Below are 19,291 nucleotides of genomic sequence, written 5' to 3' on the forward strand. Positions count from 1 at the left end.
TGAATAATTTATCCTCTCCATTTTCAGATGATGGACTGACATCCAGTGTGTCTTGCGAGTGATCAACAATGGGTACATCCGTAGATGAAGATACACATGCAAAATCATGGATGATAGGTTCACCAAAGATGTTAGGAAAGAATAGAAGAGGCTCGGACAAAAAGGAGTCATCCTTCGTTGAGTGTTGATGCTCGATCTCCTAGTCATACTCTTCATGAATGACAACGCATGTTGGTTGTGCAACACCAACTCCGTCAGTGGTTTTATCCTCATTCACAACAAGTGTAGAGTCCGGAGTGGCAGAACACAAGACAGTATCATCTGGAGGATCATTCAAGAATGAAGATGGAGGTTGTGGTACAAAGCATATGACAACTCGATGGACTCACAACCAAATCTGCGTGGAAATTAAGCAAAGTGATGTTGGTAGGATGTGACAAATGAACAGATGTGTGAGCATGATCTCCCGCATCACTCTACAGTGGTGGAGTTGTTTGATGAGGGGATGACGAACAATCACTTGTGACAGTGACCGTATCTGTTTGTGATTGTGCATCTCCCTCACTGAAGAATGCTAAGCGAGGCTTGAGTTAAAACTTCTTCTTAGGATGGGAATATTTCTTAAGACAATACTCGAATCTATCCCAAAGTTATAAAAATTTCATCTGGCTCTTCGGAGTTTGAAACTGCAAATCACGGAAGCGTTGCCAAAAATCCATAGGTGATACATGTGGAGCCTTCTGTTGTTGTAACAGTTTTTGGTAAAGATGTTCTGGATCAAAATGATAGAAAATTTCTTCAATGAGATCACAGAAGTGCTCAAGTGAGTGCACATTGTCAGCCGGTAGGTTGCACAGCTACCGATGTGGAGATTCGCGAAGTGTGTATGTAAGCAGCAGACTGGCCTGTTGGTTAGAACATCCATCTTCCTCGTGAAGCAAGGCAAGGAAGTCATGTAAGAACTCAGGCCAGGCCACTTTGCCTTCACTATCATATGTGTATGTGGACAAGAGATCGAAAAGCTCTCTCGTGATGGTAACATATTCGGCATGCAAAAAACATCGTGGAGGGAGTAGAGTGCAAGACTCCATGATAGATATGCAAAGGTTCAAAACAGAATGAGAGGACACAACTTGTCATCTCACCCTCCTTCTAGCGCCAGAAATGTTGACGGTGCTGGACCCGCCAACATGTTAGGGGATCTCCCTGGTAATAATTCCCAATTAGACCTCAGACTGTTTGGTGTAGGAGTCCCAGCAATTGGTCATACAGTGATGCGTTGACCACGGTTTCACACAGAGGCAAGTAAGATGTCCCTGTTGGTAGCAAGGGTGTGACAGTTGCAGTAAGCCAAGGAAGGTGCATGAGAGGTTCTAACACATGGAGGGTGAGGTAAGTGTGCCCCTTGGAAACCTGTGATAGCATGGAGTTAAGAAGGGAACACACGAGAAAAGATGCATCACAACATGGAAGGAAAATTAGCTAGTAATCCAAAGTGATGGTTAAACCAACAACACATTTCAGAAAGATACATACATACATATACAAAAAGCTACGCATGCATGTGTAAGCAAACATATACATATATCATTTAGAGTACTGAAGATAGCTGAAATACAATACAATATATGCATGAAACATGTTGGCTCTTGTTATATTAAGAAGTGTAAGTTCCAGTCATACAATACATCCATGTCCAACCACTAGTTTCGACAGTGGAACGTTACAGCCACAACTGCCTGCTCTTCCAAAGAGATATAGTAGCTCTGCACAGTGGCGAAGCCAAGGCACGTTACAATACTGTCCAAGATTTATCTAAGATACTCCTATCGGAAGCTTTATTGACCAAAAGCCTATACAATGAGTTATGATGGACTATTTATAGCAAAGGGTGGGGTGGCCCTTGACATTCCCCTTTGTGACAGTTCATTTACCCTCATGACTCTTCATCTACTCTATGATTGTTACATCCAACTATCGACACTTGAACTTACACTTGACAAGATGTTACATTACAATGCACATGTACCCATGTGAGACAAAATGGCTTGAGCAAGCCATGCAAGACATCACTTATGACTCGGACAACTGTTGGAAGACCAGCTCTTTGACATCCTCACGGTGGTCGATAGTAGCGAAATGATGCCAAGATCGGTAGTCCGCAATGGTGTCCGTGTACTCTAAGGTGACATTTTTCTGGAACCTGACTCTTGCCTTAATAGCATCCGGGTACACTGCTTGAGCTCCTATGTCCAACTCATTTGATAGCATGCACATCATTATCTTGAGTGTGGTCGGACCAACAACATACTTATGCATGGTTTCTACACTGATGGACAAGTCTGGGCTGGTGGATATGCGCATCAACTCATCAAAGAACTAGTCAAGCTCTAGGCGGACCTATGCCTTTTGTCCTCGCCTGGGTGAGTGTCCCAATAGATGGGATCGCATGTGTACACACAACAACATCCATACCCTTGAATACACGTGCATGGGAAGCCTGTAGACTAATGATGAGCTGTGGGAGCTCTTCATAGTTCCGGATCTGACTCAGATGCGTGCCTTCAACTTGACCGCTCTGGGCATCATCATCTTAGGGAAGTGAAGTGGGACTCCCTTGTATCTCATCGTCCATGTTTTCATCTAATCAACAATAGCATGCATGTTTGACAGGATACGTGCTCTTCTAGCACATCGCTACTGCCACTCGTTGAGATGGACAACTGCCCTATGCACGGTACCAAACTTGGAATACAACGCCCGCATGACTGTGTCAAGGGACAATACTTCATCCAATATTTCATTTTTCAATTCTTCTCAGGCGGATGCTATAAACAATTCTCTTCCCTACTTGGCCGTCTATAGCTCCTTAGTCATTCACTCGTTCTCAGTTATCAGGAAGCGAACACTTGAGCTAGTGGCTTCAACATATGCTCTGGTAGCATCAGCAAATGCTGCTGGATGTTTGTGCACGTTAGACATGATCACTCATTCCTTAAACTGTGCAGGAGATGTATGATCATCCAGAGTTGACACTCTACGAGATTGCACAACTCTATGTTGGGACTTGTCGAATGAGATGTTGTGCATCTCTCCTTCCGGCTGATCTCCAAGGATCTCAGTGTCTTCTTGGTCGCTTGGGACTTGCTCCTCTTCTAGATGTGGTGAAGCTGGTGTATCAACCTCTTGGTGATGAGGCATGAGGTTGATGTCTTGCTCTAACTCTTGTTGCTCCATATCCGTATCCATTTGTTCAAGTGCTTTCTCTATCTCCTGAGCGAAGTCCTACTCCTATGATGGTTCACCCTGTTTGCCTGATGCCAGCTATTATGATGAGTCTACTATCTGTACAGACGCAGTTTCATCTATCTGTATAAGTTGCACCCCCTGCTGTACTTGTTCCTACTACGCTTCCTCCTCCTGTCTGCGCAACTCCTGTTCCTTATAGAGTTTCTCCTTCAACTCATGCAACTCCTTCTCTGTTTCCTCCATTCTTGTTTCTCTCTCTGCCTTTGCACGTTTTGCTTGTCGCGCTTTTGCCTCTTCGCCTCTATGGTCAAATCTGATTTATGCACAAGTGGTTCTGCTCAGAACTTGCAGCTTTGCTCTTCCTCCATGTTGTCGACAATCTTCCTCTTGCCCTTGTCGTGCAATGGTATGTTTATCTTTGCTACTGCTACTACTTCTGGTCCTCTTTGGGACAACATCTTACAATAAGTGTTCACAGAGGTCTCTGCCGGTGTCCATGTACACTTCAAGCCCGGGAACTCCTGACGAGCACAGATTTCATCCAAGATGCAGGAGGACATGTAGATTCCTGCTTGCATACCTTTGGGCGGCTGTCGAGCCCTTGTTACCTGTTCGTTCAGTTGGTGAGCCAACATGTCCGACTAGTTGCATGCTTTTCCTTCTTTGGCCAGTTGGTCCAACGCGATCACCCAACTCTTTGGGAAGGTTTTCGTGCTTTCTTGGCCATACAGATGACACGAGAAGATGACCAAGTATTGATACACCTTCCACAGTATCTTCATATTGTAGACGTGGTTTGGGTGTCATCCTGAATTTAACCAGTTCCTTCACCCAGTTTTTCAAGATATATCTAGAGTTGGCATTACTGCTGGATATGCTAAACGGAGTCTCCATGATGATCACGGGCTTTGACATATGATACATCTCATCATAATCCTGTGCCCTGAAGGTATCAATCTCCGTCCCATGGAAACTGCTCAGTGTCATCGTCTCGGGATCAGTGTGGGAGACGATCCAATGTATCATATCCTCGCATGCGAGCACGTGATACCTACATGCAATTCGGTACAAGCCGGACTTATGAATGTTCACATAGACTTGGAGGTCTTTGAGGTCTTCCCCAAATGTGCCTGCAAATGCATCATTGACCTATTGCCCCTTCAGCTTGATGTCCTTGTCTACAATCAACTTGGTGTCTTCGTAGATCGACAGAATTGTAGACACTCGCTCAACTATTGCTCTAGTTTCACTTCTGTCAGTGTCCTTTGATCCTGATCTCTTAGAGGACATTGATCCTAAACTGCTAAGAGGCGAACAAATACCTACTAGATCTAGAGACAAAGTGACATATATGGCAAGGAATCTGTCAGCTAAAACCAAAGAAAACTGAGGAACGACATGCAACATACTTGGGGAACGACTGGCAAGGATTGTGCAATTTTTCCTGGGAGGCTGGGAGACTGGCTGCCAGAACTACGCAAAAGGAAGTCTGGGTTGTCTGGGAGGTTGGCTGGCTGATGGAATTTCACAATGTGCAATCCAGGATGGCCTGTTGGCTGCTGGAACTACGCAATGCGCAATTTTAGCTAGCAGTGGTTGCAGGCCCAGTGACCGCATTGCGCAATTTTCTGGGCTAGCAATCACTGTCCCTTAGAATTTCACAATTAAAGAATGGAGGACAGTCACTGGGAAGAAATGAGCATTTCCTAAGAGGAAGACATAGTCTTACTTCTCAGGATTGCACAATGTTGTCTTGGTGAGGCAGAGTCCAGGCCAAGGTTGCCCAGACCCGCCAACGGCAACTGAAAGCAAATGTGAATGTGAATGCATGGTGATACTGAGTGTAAGCAGGATTGAATGATCATGCATGCAAATAGTGAATGAAAGATTCAGAAATCAGAACAACATGGATGCGGGTGAAGAGAGTCGTTGAATCAACAATCGTTCATGCAAAACAGTTTCATGCATGCTACAAAAGTGAGATGCTATAAAAAACTAAAACGGTGCTATTACAAGTTATTATGCATGTAAACGACAACATGTGTTCACATAAATCAAGCAAACAACACTCACACAAGCCAAAATACAAAAAGCGACATAAATGTTGCAAAAGATAAGTTAAGACCACTTACTCATGAATAGCTGAGCTAAATGTGTCGAAGAGTCCTGGATGTGCTGTGGGATGTCAGAGCTCCACGATCGATGTGATCAAGTGAGCTCTGAAGCGTTAAATAAATAATCTCAGGCTCATGACGCGCATGCCACAAATCTAGGAAAAATCAACACTTGGAGGAAAGATTCTAAAATGATCTTTGCATGTAACCTCCAACTGCTAAAAATAGCTCCCTAAAATCTAGGGATGTTTTTTGCATGTTGCTTTTGCTATTCTAAGAAAAAGCAACCCATGCATGCAAGTCAAGTTTTCTCAGTCCCGAGTGGAAACGGTCAACCCAACTACACATGAAACAATTTGATCAACTGAGGAGAAATAATGTGCATTTCTGGGAGGGGGCCGGGCTGGTTGCCCAGAGGGATTGCGCAATTTATGGGCAGAGTGGCTGACTGCTGCCCAGAATTGCTCAATTTTTGGGTTGAGCAACCTTGTTGGGAGGAAATGCTCAATTTTCTCAGTGAACAATGATAGGCAAATTCACGCAATTCTAGAGCCCACCAGGCTGCCAGACAAAATTCCGCAATTTCTGGAGGGAAGGCTAGTTCCCCTCCAGAATTGCACAATTTATTGAGGGAGCTACTCAACCTGCAACTGGACCAAGTCCAAAGAAACAGCCTGTGAGGGAGATGCAACAAGCTCTCATGGACAGGTTGTCATTCTGCAAGAAAATCACTGAAGCTTGTGTAATTTCCAAGGCAAGACATGTTTTCGTGAAAGGTTGGTAGGGAGGCTCCAAAACGAAGCTAAGGAAAAATTTTGGAGGGCGGTTGTAGCCGTTATAACATGACCATACGTCTCATCCTTCCATGACATCAACGAAACTTGGTAATAACAACTTGTTTGTAATTAAGTGGACATGTGTCAGAGATAATTCGAAAATGACAAATCTCTACAATGTCGACAAGAAGACCCTCACAATAAAACACCTATTAGCATAATAAATAACTAAAATATACATAACATGATATAATAATAAAAACGATGAATCTCTACAATATTGGTAAGAAGACCCTCACAATAAAACGCCTATCAACATAATATGTAATTAAAATATACATAACATAATATAGTAATAAAAAACTCACCTTTTGAATGCATCTTCCCTTGTAATACCATCTACTTCCCAATTATAATTCAAGGATTTTAAAGGAACCAAGAATTATTATATTCACCAATTTGGCATACAATTACATACTTATTAAAAACTTTTATTAGCGAAAGGTAATTAAATTATTATTAGCGAAAGGTAATTAAATTATTGAATATAAGAAATTTTTATTTAATGTAATTTTTTTTTTTTTTTTTTTTTTAATTTGAAAGTTGAATCCATAAATAAGAAATTTTTATTTAATGTAATTTACTAACTTGGGTAAAAGTGAATAAGTACATATACTAACAAGAACAGCTACAAACCAGCAAGACCCTACCCATGAATAGAATTGATACCAGGGTGATTTGCATTATGCCATTTAGAAGGTACTTGTTTGGAATGCGACCTTGAGAAAGACCCGTGAAATGCATTATTCCCGTTCTGAAACTCAAAACTATTGATGGCATTTTCATGACCACTACCATAATCGAAACAAATCTTGTAAGCGTCGCATTGCTTGTACATGATTATAATTACGTTGATACCCTAACTGTGCAATCGTAGGCTTCGACAAATTCTGCACTTTCAGATGATCAAAAGATGCAGAACGCTACAAGATAGAGACCATGTTCTCTCCATAACTAATCAAAGATATCAAAGGCTTTAACCAAACAACCTGTCGAAGCTTAAGGATATATATCAGTCGTTAGATAATGTTTCACGACGAGCCCTCATATCATATCAGAGTGTGGCGTGGAAACCATACAAACTATCAAATTTTAACATAGGTGTCACATGTCACGACATCTCTCAAAGCATAATAGTACTTCAAAGATGTTGACTACATTTTGTGAAACCGCTGCTCAATGAATTGACTGTAGGATAAGCGTATGTGTTATTTATGTTCTCTCACTCCTATTAATGGGGCACCAAACGTAAATTCATATACTAAAGTGAATGTGATGTGAAATAATTTTGAGAAAAATAATAAGCCAACGTCATCGGAAAAATCAATCCAGTAAGCATAGGAACCAACCGTTTGAAATAGATGCGTATGAGAAATAAAAAATACCACATAAACTGTGAAAGGGACTTTACAGAAGCTTTAGAATGCAATATACCACAAATGGATAGCAAAATATTTAGAATGCAATAGAAGGTAAGTGCAAAAATAAGAAAAGACTCTTGAAATTAGAATGAATCATTCTGGCTGTGATTTCGCCTTCAAAATTCATTTCATGACCAAATTTCATCAAGATTATGGAAGTCGGTGGGGCTTCTCGCATAAGTTAACTCCATGAAATAAAACAAGACTATCAACAAAATTAAATTAATGCATGGAAGTTTATTGGCATAAATCAACTCCACGAAATACGAAAACACTATGAGAGAAATTAAATTAATGCATGAAATAACTTTAAGAATTCATTTCCAAAGATTAAATTGATTACTGAAATTTTCTTGTGGAATACCAGGCAAAACAGTGTGCGTGCAACAACAAAGTTCTCAGGCTTATGGAAAGAAGGATTCAAATTTGTAGGGTTCATGGAAAGAAAGATTCGAACCTGCATGACAAAGCCAAAATACTTGTATTCTAGTAGTGAGTTGAAGGCAAACAAAGCTTAATCCAAGAGGTGGAGAAACACAATTGAATGCTAATGAATTCAATTGATTGTAAGCTCATTACAGAATTTTTATAGCCAAGAGCTTTCCAACTTTAATATAAGTAAATAATATTGAACTGAATTGGAATGTATATAGTACACAAAAAATCAAAGTTACCTTTGTGACTGAGCTTTGAGCTTTTCAAAAAATGCTAGTTCATCCGCTTATATATTTTTGCTTTCTATTTGCACCTCAAGTGGAAAAACAAACCTTAATTGATGGGAGGATAGCATTCCAACCTACAAGAAAAAAGAGACAAAAACACCATTTGTGGACTATACTTACAATAGAGGGTAAGGTATAGTTATAACAAGAAAACTTGAATCTTGTACTAAAATGTTAATGTGTATATGTATTTGCTGCATGTACTGGTGATATATTTGTTACTCCTGGTTCTTTTCCGAGATTCTATAGTGACTGCACCCCTTTTCTTATTTAATGAAAATGACAAATTTTCCTTTCTGGAAAAAAAAGAGATACAACAAGCCTAATGACCCTATCAAGCTTCTCAAAAGAGTCATCCTGGTGTGGGATCCAACCTTTGATCGCTTTGCTAGCAACGAAAATAAACCAAGGTTGACCAACTTGTAGCAACTTGCTCACCTTCAATGTGCCTGGGATTCAAATTGGCACTGGGAATGAATTTTTGTCATGGCCGCAGATAATGGGAACGAGAAGGATGATGTTGTTGATGTTGATGGTGTTGATAGTGTTGATTATTTTTGGGGTGTTTGAAAACAATGAAGTTGGGTCAACACCATTGTTCTGTTTTCCTCTTGATTTAGTCCGAAAATCCCCATATGTTTGTTCTCAGCTTTAATGCCCTGGTCCATGCCTGATCAGGTGCTCAAAATTAGGCTCAAAACTCAAAGTGTTAGAATATTGATAAACTTAGCGTCAAATTGAAGATCTCATCATTTTGATTCCAACGGTGTGAATGACACTTGAATTCGAGCTCGTGTGAAGAAGTTAGAGCAAGTCAAAGTTCAAGTTTGACTTGGACAGATAGCAAGAAAATATGATGTGGCAAGGCCCTTTAGTGAATGGGGAAGCGCCAAGTGGCAGGCTTCCATTGGCCCCCGCATCTCAAAAATCATATATCATAGGTAGGTCGTGTTAAAGAATCGACCCCAAGCAAGTTAGGGTTGTGATGTGATAAATCACAATCACACTTCACAACAAGGAAGGCATTGCAGAAATCGGCCCCCAGTGTACCCGAGTTGCGATGTGATAATAGCAATCACAAATCGCAGTCACAAACCATAGAAGGCAGAGTCCCGCATTATGTTACCTACCAGTTCTCCATTGATTTCGATTTGTGAAAGGATCCCGGATGCGAGGCGATTATGGGTTATAATTAATAGTTTCGTCAGGTCCGCTATATCGCAATCGCACATCGCCCCGCCACATTCACAGACCATAAGCTGCCAATTTTCTGCCAATTTCGATTTGTAATGGGACAGTCGGTGCCGATAGTTTATGGACCACCGTGTGGTGAAATTTTCACTCAGTTAGCACTTTTTGGAGCTAATTTGTAGGATCATGCTGGAAATGGGACAATTTGTGGAGCAAAAATTGGGAAAACAAGGGGAAGTCATAAATTCTTGATTTTTTCACCAAATTAGATGCAAAAAGAGGATAGATGGCCATTTTTGGACATTCTAGACTGATTAGAGAAGGTTTCAGAAGCATTTGAGCATTGTAAACACAAATTTTTACACTTTTGATCATAATAGAGATGCCCAAGCCATTGGAAGCTGGACCAAGGAGACGTAGCCCAGGAGGGGTGAACTCCTTTATCATGTGCTTGTTGTAATGTGTTTTTGATGATGTTCTTTATATGTTTATGTTGCTATTTATTTTTTTATTTATGTTAAATTTCTCATAAAAGTAACATAAAAACTCTTCATTTCACTTGCAAAAAATCATGAATCCTTAAGCACAATGAAAGCATTTTTTTTATAATCTGAGGAGGATCTTCGCACAACAATCTCATATTCTAAATCAGATCAAGTTTGGTATCAGAGCACTAGGTTTGCTTTGTGAAGGAAGTATTTGATTGTTTGCAAGTTTATGACATGCTTATAAGGTTAAAACTCAAAAGAGGTGAAGGAAAGTTGGTTGGAAACCTTGAAGTTGGGTCAAGGGGAAGGAGAGTAAGGTTTCCATAATCTTCAACACCAGTTCAGCCTCGAGTTGTAGTTGAGACTCCATAGATCATGTCTCATGAAGGAGAACCTAAAAACATGTCAGAAGATGAGAAGACCTTCAGAAAGGATTTCTTTGATATGACAGAGATGGTGAAGGTCCTCTATGAAGAGAGGAATACCAGGTTGCAAGGGGAAAGTTCTAAACCTCCCAAAGGAGAAGGCTCTTTAGGAGGAGGTAATGGAAAAGGAGGTAACGGAAATGGAGACAAACCTCCACCCTCTCCACCATCTTCTTCATCTTCTTCTTCACAAGCATCTTCACCCTCTTCCACTAACACAACCCTTACTCATACTCATCATCATTCTTCAAAAGGAATTGGTAAATCACCTTTTTTAAAACTTGATGTTAAATTCGAGTTGCCCATGTATAATGGTGAAGTGAATGCAAAGAAGCTTGATAATTGGTTTCATCAATTGGAGGTCTATTGCAGGATTCAAAACCTTCAAGAGGATGACATAAAGATTCAGTTAGCTTCTTTGATAATGGAGGGTACAACACTAGTATGATGGGAATCAAAGACCTAAGAGGAGATTAAAAACCACAGTAAGATCTCAATTTCTGGGAATGATTTCATTGCTGCAATCAAAAGACAATTCTACCCTCTAGCTTATATGCAGAAAGCCATCATGAATTGGCATAATTTTATACAGCTTAAAGGTCAAAATGTGTAAGATTACACCCAAGAATTCAAAAAAAGGTATTTGATGTTAGGTGTAGATTTGCAATCATAGGACACATTGTTGAATTATATAGTGGGTTCACACAATTACCTTAGGCATACTATCTTAATGTTTAATTCTAATAATCTAGATGACGTGTGTGTACAAGTCACTCATATTGAGGCAAGAGGGAAAAACACTCTAGAAGAAGGTAGTAACAAGCCATTTAATAGTAAAGGAAAGGAAAAGGCTTTCAAAGGGAAGGCAAAGAAAATTTCGTCTATCAAAAAAGAAGGAGAGAAAGTTACATGAAAACATTTTTGCAGAGAGGGTCACGATGAAGCTCATTGTTGGAAGATTCATCATGAAATGAGACCAAAGAAAAACAACAACAAGGGAAAACAAAAAACAACTGCAACCACTCAACAGGATTTGGGATCCGATTCGTACGATGAAACTAAAATCACATCCATGGGGTTAAAAGGAAAAAGAATCCATTTCTAGCACTAGTTCTTCAAACTCACAAAATGAAACTCCAAACGAAAAAAAGAGAATAGAACTTTTTCACATATGGGTGACATCAAAACACAACAAGATTGATATGTTATTTGATAGCGGCTCTCAAACCAATCTTATCTCTAAAAACATTGTCAAAAGTTTAAATTTGAAAACCTTTCCACATCATAAACTGTATCCACTTGGATGGGTGTGTGACAATTCCCAATTGCAGTTTACTAGAAAGTGTAAATTGAAAATTTCTATTACTGTAAATTTCATAGATGAAGTGGAGCTTGATGTTGTGCCGTTAGATATCTGTGGCATAGTTTTGGGCAACCCGTTAGATATCTATGGCATGGTTTTGGGCAACCCGTACCTTTATGAAAGAAAAGTTATCTTCCATAGACATGAAAATAAATATAATTTATTCAAAGATGGAGTGGAATATATTGTGAGAGCTCATAGCAAGAAAACAAATATTTTGCTTGTTAACGCAGGGCAGATGAAAAGGCTAGTGAATTCAAGAAAGAATTTTATGCTTCTAATGATCAAAACCAGGAATGATGTTGATAATGAAACTTTCAAAGGTTGTGATTCAAATCTGAAATATGAATTGCTTGATATAGTTAACCAATATGATGAGATGTTTTAGGAACCAAATGGATTACCTCCCAAGAGAGGAATCCAACATGAGATACAGTTGCAACAAGATTGTCCTCTTCCTAACATTAGCATGTATAGGATGTCAGTGATGGAAAATGAAAAAAAAAAATAAAAAAATTCAAGAGTTGTTGAATAAAGGGGTCATCAGACCATCTTTTGCGCCATGTGGTTCACCTATTGTCTTGGTGCCAAAGAAGGATGGAACATGGCGCATGTGTGTGGAATTTCGTGCATTGAACAAAATTATGATAAAGAACCATTACCCACTGACCAGAATAGATGATTTAATTGATCAATTGAAAGATGAAAAGTATTTTACTAAGTTGGACTTAAGAAGTGGCTACCATAAAATTAGAATAGCTGAAGGAGACATTTAAAAAACAACATTAAAAACAAAATAGGGTTTGTTTGAATGGCTAGTTATGTCGTTTGGTTTATGTAATGCTCCCGCTACATTCATGTGTGTGATGAATGATGTATTGAGGCCATTTCTTGATGAGTTTGTCATAGTCTACTTAGATGGCATCTTAATTTTTAGTAAATCTCAGGATGAACATGTCATGCATGTAAGAAAAGTACTTGATCTCTTGAAAAAGAACAATTGTATCTTAAGATGTCAAAGTGCGAGTTTGGAAAAACTTCTTTAGTTTACTTGATTCATATTGTTGGAGGAGGTAAGTTGAAAATAGATCCCTCCAAGGTTGAAGTCATTGTGAATTGGCCAAGGCCCAAGACAATTACAGAGGTAAGAAGTTTTTTGGGAGCAACCCAATATTGGAGAAAATTCATTGCTAATTTTTCTCTTATAGCAACTCCTTTGCATGCATTGACAAGCGTGAAAAAGGTTTTTCAGTGGGGAGGCAAACAACAAAAGGCCTTTAATGTATTGAAGGAAAATATTAGTACAACTCCATTACTTGCACTTCCAGACTTGAGACAGTCGTTTGAGATTCAGACTGATGCTAGTGACTACGCTATGGGTGTAGTCCTCATGCAACATGGTAAGCCTATCAGTTTTCATTTGGAAACTTTTAATGGTGTAGTGATTAACTATCCTACATATGACAAGAAATTGTATGCATTGGTGCAAAGTGTGAAAAAATGGAAACACTACTTGATGGGTAAGGAAACAGTCATTCACACTGATCATCAACCATTGCAATACATGCAATCACAATCAAAGTCGCAGCAATCAAAGCACTTCTGATGGATGGGTTTTCTTCAACAATTCCATTTGGTAATCAGGTATAAGAAAGGTATCTACAATAAAGTTGTTGATATGCTTTCTCAGCCTATTGTTAGTGTAGCTACTTTACTCAAGCATAATTCTATTTTACATGAAAGTTATATTGAGCAGTATGCATTAGATAATGGCTTTCTAGATGTTTATGAAAGCTTGAGTCAAGATAACCAAGTAGAGGAATTGGATTATCATTGCATGACAACTTGTTGTACCATCTTGGCAAGCTTTGTATTCCACAAGGAGAAAGAGTTAACGTCATAAGAGAGGCACATACTTCTCTTATTGCTAGTCATTTTGGTGTAAGTAAGATGATGGCACATCTACAGAGGTAATGTTATTGGCCTCATATGCTTGAAAGTGTGTCTCATTTTATTAAAGGATGTTCATTATGTGAAATCAGTAAGCCTAGTAATAGGAAGTTAAGATTGTACACACCACTTCTGGTTCCTTCACGGCCGTGGGAGAGTGTTTCTATGGATTTTGTAGGAGGTCTTTCATTGTCAAAAAGAGGTCATGATTATTTGTATGTAGTTGTGGATAGGTTCAAACAAATGTTTATTTTCATGCCATGTAAAAATAAAGTTACAAATGAACAAACTTCTCAGTTATTCTTTCAGAATGTTTGGGTGCATTTTGGATTGCCCATGTCTATTTTTAGTGATCGAGATTCTTGCTTTGTTGGGAAATTTTGGTCAAGCTTGTGGGGATTCATGACACCAAATTGAAAAAGAGTACATTTTTTCATCCACAAACAGATAGTAAAACAGAAGTGGTGAACAAAACAATGATACATCTTCTTTGTGGGTATTGCAGCAAGCATCCTAAGTTGTGGGATGTACATTTGCACCATATTCAACATGCTTACAACCGAGCCAAGCTCTCTTCCACTCAAACTTCGCCATTTGAGGCATGCATAGGATACTTGCCTAAATCTCCTTTGGATTTTATTTTTGGAAAATATGTAACTTGCTATTGAAGGTCATAGCAACATAGACAAAGAAATAAAATTCATTGAACAAATCCAATTAGTGCACCAAAAGGTTCAAGAAAAACTTGAGAAAGGCCAAGGCAAGTACAAAGCAAGGCACGAAAAGCATCGTCAAGATCACAAGTTCCAAGTTTGTTATGAAGTTTGGCTTCACATTAACAAAGAGAGGCTCCAAGGAGAAGGTAAAAAGATAAAACCAATTAGATATGGTCCATTCAAAATTTTGGAAAAGATTGGTAACAATGCTTTCAGGTTGGATTTTCCTTCATATATGCAAATTTGTGTTGTTGTTAATGTTGATAATTTAAGGTTGTATGAGCCTCCTTTGATTGAAGATCAAGGAGAGAATATTAAAATTCCATCTATTGAAGACTTTTCTCGAGAATTCCTTGGTGAGCTTCAGTGAGACACTATACTTGACAGAAGAACAAGGACATCAAAAAGGGGAAGTATCGATTATCTTAGAGTGGGGCTCAAGGGTACAAATCCTTTAAAAGCCAAATGTATAAAGGTTGGAAAGGTGAGGGAACTGTACTCAAAACTCAAAGTGTCATAATCTTAATAAACTTAGCTTCATATCGAAGAGCTTATCATTCTGATTCCAAGGGTGTGAACGACACTTGAATTCGAGCTCGTATGAAGAAGTTGGAGCAAGTCAAAGTTCAGGTTTGACTTGGATAGATGGCAGGAAAAGATGATGCCCTTCAACGAATGGGGAAGCCCCAAGTGGCAGACCACCATTGACCCCCGCATTTTGCAAATCACATATCGCAGATGGGTCGTGTTAAAGAATTGGCCCCAAGCAAGTCAGGGTTGCGATAAGATAAATCGCAATCGTACTTTGCAATAGGTAAGTCATTGCAGAAATCAACCCCCAACGTACCCTAGTTGCGATGCGATAATAACAATCGCAGATTGTAATTGCACACCACAAAAGGCAGAGTATTGCATTATGTTACCCATCGGTTCTCCGCCGATTGCGATTTGCAAAAGGATCCTGGATGCGAGGCGACTATGGGTTACAGGTAATAGTTTCGTCGGGTCTTCCATATTGCAATAGCACATCGCCCCGCCGCATTCACATACCATAAGACCATCGGTTTTCCGCCGATTGTCATTTTAGATGGGACAGTCGGTGCCGACAGATTATGGACTGCCGCGCGATGAAATTTTTTCTCAGTTAGCACTTTTTGGAGCTAATTTGTAGGATCATGTTAGAAATGGGGCAATTTGTGGAGTGAATATTGGGAAAACAAGGGGAAGTCATAACGTCTTGATTTTTTCACCAAATTAGATGCAAAAAGAGACTAGATGGCCATTTTTGGACATTTTGGACTGATTGGAGTAAATTTCAAAAGCATTTGAGCATTATAAACACAGATTTTTACACTTTTGAGCATAATAGAGAGGCCTAAGCCATTGGAAGTTGGACCAAGGAGATGTAGCCCAGGAGGGGTGAACTCCTTTATCATGTGCTTGTTGTAATGTGTTTTTGATGATGTTCTGTACATGTTTATGCTGCTGTTCAGTTTCTTATTTATGTTAAATTGCTCATAAAATTAACATAAAAACTCTTCATTTCACTTGCAAAAATTCATGAATCCTTGAGCACAATGAAAGCATTTTGTTTATAATTTGATGAGGATCTTAGCACAACAATATAATATTCTAAATCAGATCAATGCCCCGCAGGGATTCTCGGCCTCAATGCCTTGGTCCATGATCGCAAGGGCTAGAAACCACCAAGAAGCCATAGAATATGATCGCGATTAGAGGATTCACCCTCTCCGTAGAACTCTTTTCACAAGCAGTGGCCCTCACATAGGTTTTTCCACAAACACACCCGGTTGGAATATTTACAAAACCTAATCCAAAATTCCTCCCTAAAACCCCCCAAAAATACCTCAAAAGCATAGAATTTAAAATAAAAAATGACCACATATACAAGAAAAGTTGCACTCAAAGCTTGCCTTTCCAATATTTACTCTTTTATGAAAAAGTCTTCAACTTGAATCCATCAAAGAAATAATAGACTACACACATAGTGACAATGAAGAAGAAACCATTCATCACTGGGAAACTTCATGAATAGAGTGGTATCTCTAACCCAAAGACAGACTTCAATGCTTTTCGGATTACCTCATGGCTTAGACACCTATTTTCAGGCAAGAAATGATTAAAATAAAAAATGAAACATTTGGATGACATGTGGGCTTGGATGCAATCCATGTTCCCTTGTCAGGAAGGCCACCTTTCAAACGAATGGATACAACTATTAAGATCACTGCTCTAAAACATCGAAACTTTCAAAAGAGTTGATAGAGCTATTAAAAGCATTGTTATAAACCTAATAACCCGAAACTTCATGAACATAGTGGTATCTCTAACCCAAAGACAGACTTCAATGTTTTTTGGATTACCTTGTGGCTTAGACACCTATCGTCAGGCAATAAATAATTAAAATAAAGATGAAACATGAAAGATTATGATCTGGCATTCTGGCTGCAATATGCAAAGGACGGGGATGTCGCCTTATTTTTTTGGATTATCAGGGATTGTGAATCAAACACGAGAGCTGCAAATGTCGGGAGATGCACAAAGTGTGTTCTTTCTTTCTGCCTCAGGGAAAACATATTCATCCAAATTTCACGCACTGCTGATGCTTCAATATTTCTATTACAGGTACTGTTAAGACCACTCTGTCAACATATCATAACAGGTTCTTGATCGGAGATGATGAACATTGCTGGAGTGAAAATGGCGTGTCTAATATTGTTGGACATTCTTATACCAATAAAACATATCGAACGTTCTAATTTTCAGAGTGACAAAATCAGCGTTGTACTCGAAACTATATATTACATTCACCATCTCCGCAAGCGTCTTCTCAGTCACGACAGGAAAAGTGCAGGCGGTGCATAAACGGGCAGTAGTTCTCATGAAGTCGGTCAGTCCTCAGTTGATACCATATCATTGTCCACTGGCGGCTCTTTGGACTCTGAAATATTGCCAGAGATATCATTGAAAAGCCATGCAAGCAAAGACCTCTTCCTCACGGTAAAGTATGGAAGAAGGGAAACATGTTGCCTTCAATCATACTGCTTGCAGAGGGAAAAAATCTGTAAGTGAATGATGTTTTCGTCTCTATAAACGACACGGTGTTTTTCCACTCTCTCCACCTCTAGGTGCGTATTTCTAACATAGATATCCTTAGGACAATGTTTTGTTTGAAATTTGGCGCATGAAATAATAGTTGTAATGTCCATGAATGATTAATATCTTAATTTAATATAAATAAAATAAAAGCAATACCTATCAGCAGCCGAACCACACCATAAAAGCAGATTGCAAGACACTCCTCTTCACAGTACCTACATCAACAGGCCGCGGATCCCAAAAAATTCTTTACCACTTACATTGCAAAATTGCATGCATTCCAGACTACGGAAATTATAGATCCATGACAAAAAATCAGATGTAATATCCTTTAGCAAAACACAACAAAATTGTTGATATGTCTGAAACCTATCACCGAAGATTCTTATCTACAGTTCCAGATTGGCCACAAGGTGTAGACCAAATTGCAGTAAACCTTGTTAATAAGGCCTACGCCTACCATTTACAAACAGATCCATGTTAGGCCCAGGTCAAACTAAATGTAGAAAATCGAGCAGCAGAGGGTTACTTCCTTTTTACAGATGTAATATAGAAAAACAACATGGAAACATTGCCAGATCATGAAAGGGAAAAAAATCCCTAATAGTTTTTAAGGAATTGAGTTCTGTGATATGAATAGTTTATCCATCACACTGTTTTATTTGAGTGACTAGTAAATATGGCTCATCTTCGAGACACGAAAGACATGGAAGAAATGATTGAATAATCTGAAAAAATTTATATTTCTCATCTCATCATTTGTCCTAGATAATGGAGATGAGGCACAAGTGTTGAATCCAAACATTATTCATCATCCACACGTATGGAATCCAAACATTACCCAAAATAAAAACAAGTGTAAAATCTAAACTTTTAAGTGAAAAGAACACTATTATTCATTCACTTATTTATAGTTACAACCATCTAACTTCCCAAAAACAAACTTTCAAAAGCGTCGTCCACCATATTATTTTTTAAGAGATATTAAAAAAAAAAAAACAAACAAACAAACAAACCATGGCAAATCAAAGGCAAAAACAAATCAAAAGAATCACAATTCAGCCTCGCCATGGCATTACAACAAAATGCACTTAAAGACTAATCGCTCTAGTAGTCGATCCAACATTCATCTTTTCATCAAATGGCCTTACATTCTCCTCATAAGGAGCACGGCCACCCATCTATATGTATGTGTCTATGACAATTAATCCACTAACTATAATAATCAATGCATGACAACAAACAACAGAGATCCAATATAAAACATATGAAAGCAATGACCGAGGTAATAAAACAACCCACAATACTTTACTTATTCTGCTCATAATGAACATATGTCTCATCGATGGTGTCCATCTCCAAAGTCTAACATGTGTAATATTTGTAACATTCATCATGGCTAAAAACCCACAATGAAAAATCCCAGAAACTAGCTCTCATATTATTGGTCGTAAGAGAATATTAACACATAGAAGAGATTACTACGCATTTGTTACATCCACATTTCGCCATGGATGACTACTCTTTTGCTTAGTGTGGGCAACAGTTCAAGTATGTCAACATGGAACAAAATTTTACCATAATTTCCATGAAACTATGCCATTCGTGCCACGTGTTGAAGCTTGTATATTCCAAGGTCATATATAGATATATATAAAATAACCACATGTGCTAATGGCACACAACTCTACATCCA

At 38.8% G+C, this 19,291-nt stretch overlaps 1 non-coding gene across 1 annotated transcript; it reads right to left on the reverse strand.

Moving 5' to 3' along the window:
* Nucleotides 1–18,909: 18,909 nt before the first annotated feature.
* LOC149142921 (small nucleolar RNA R64/Z200 family) lies at nt 18,910–19,000 on the reverse strand. Its single transcript, XR_016265396.1, has one exon. It is a non-coding gene; the product is annotated as a small nucleolar RNA R64/Z200 family (small nucleolar RNA).
* Between the last annotated feature and the right edge of the window lie 291 nt (nt 19,001–19,291).

Source organism: Pinus tabuliformis, chromosome X (genome assembly GCF_031772625.1).
Source record: "Pinus tabuliformis cultivar Carrire ecotype Pingquan chromosome X, CPIR1, whole genome shotgun sequence".
NCBI classification, from domain to species: domain Eukaryota; kingdom Viridiplantae; phylum Streptophyta; class Pinopsida; order Pinales; family Pinaceae; genus Pinus; species Pinus tabuliformis.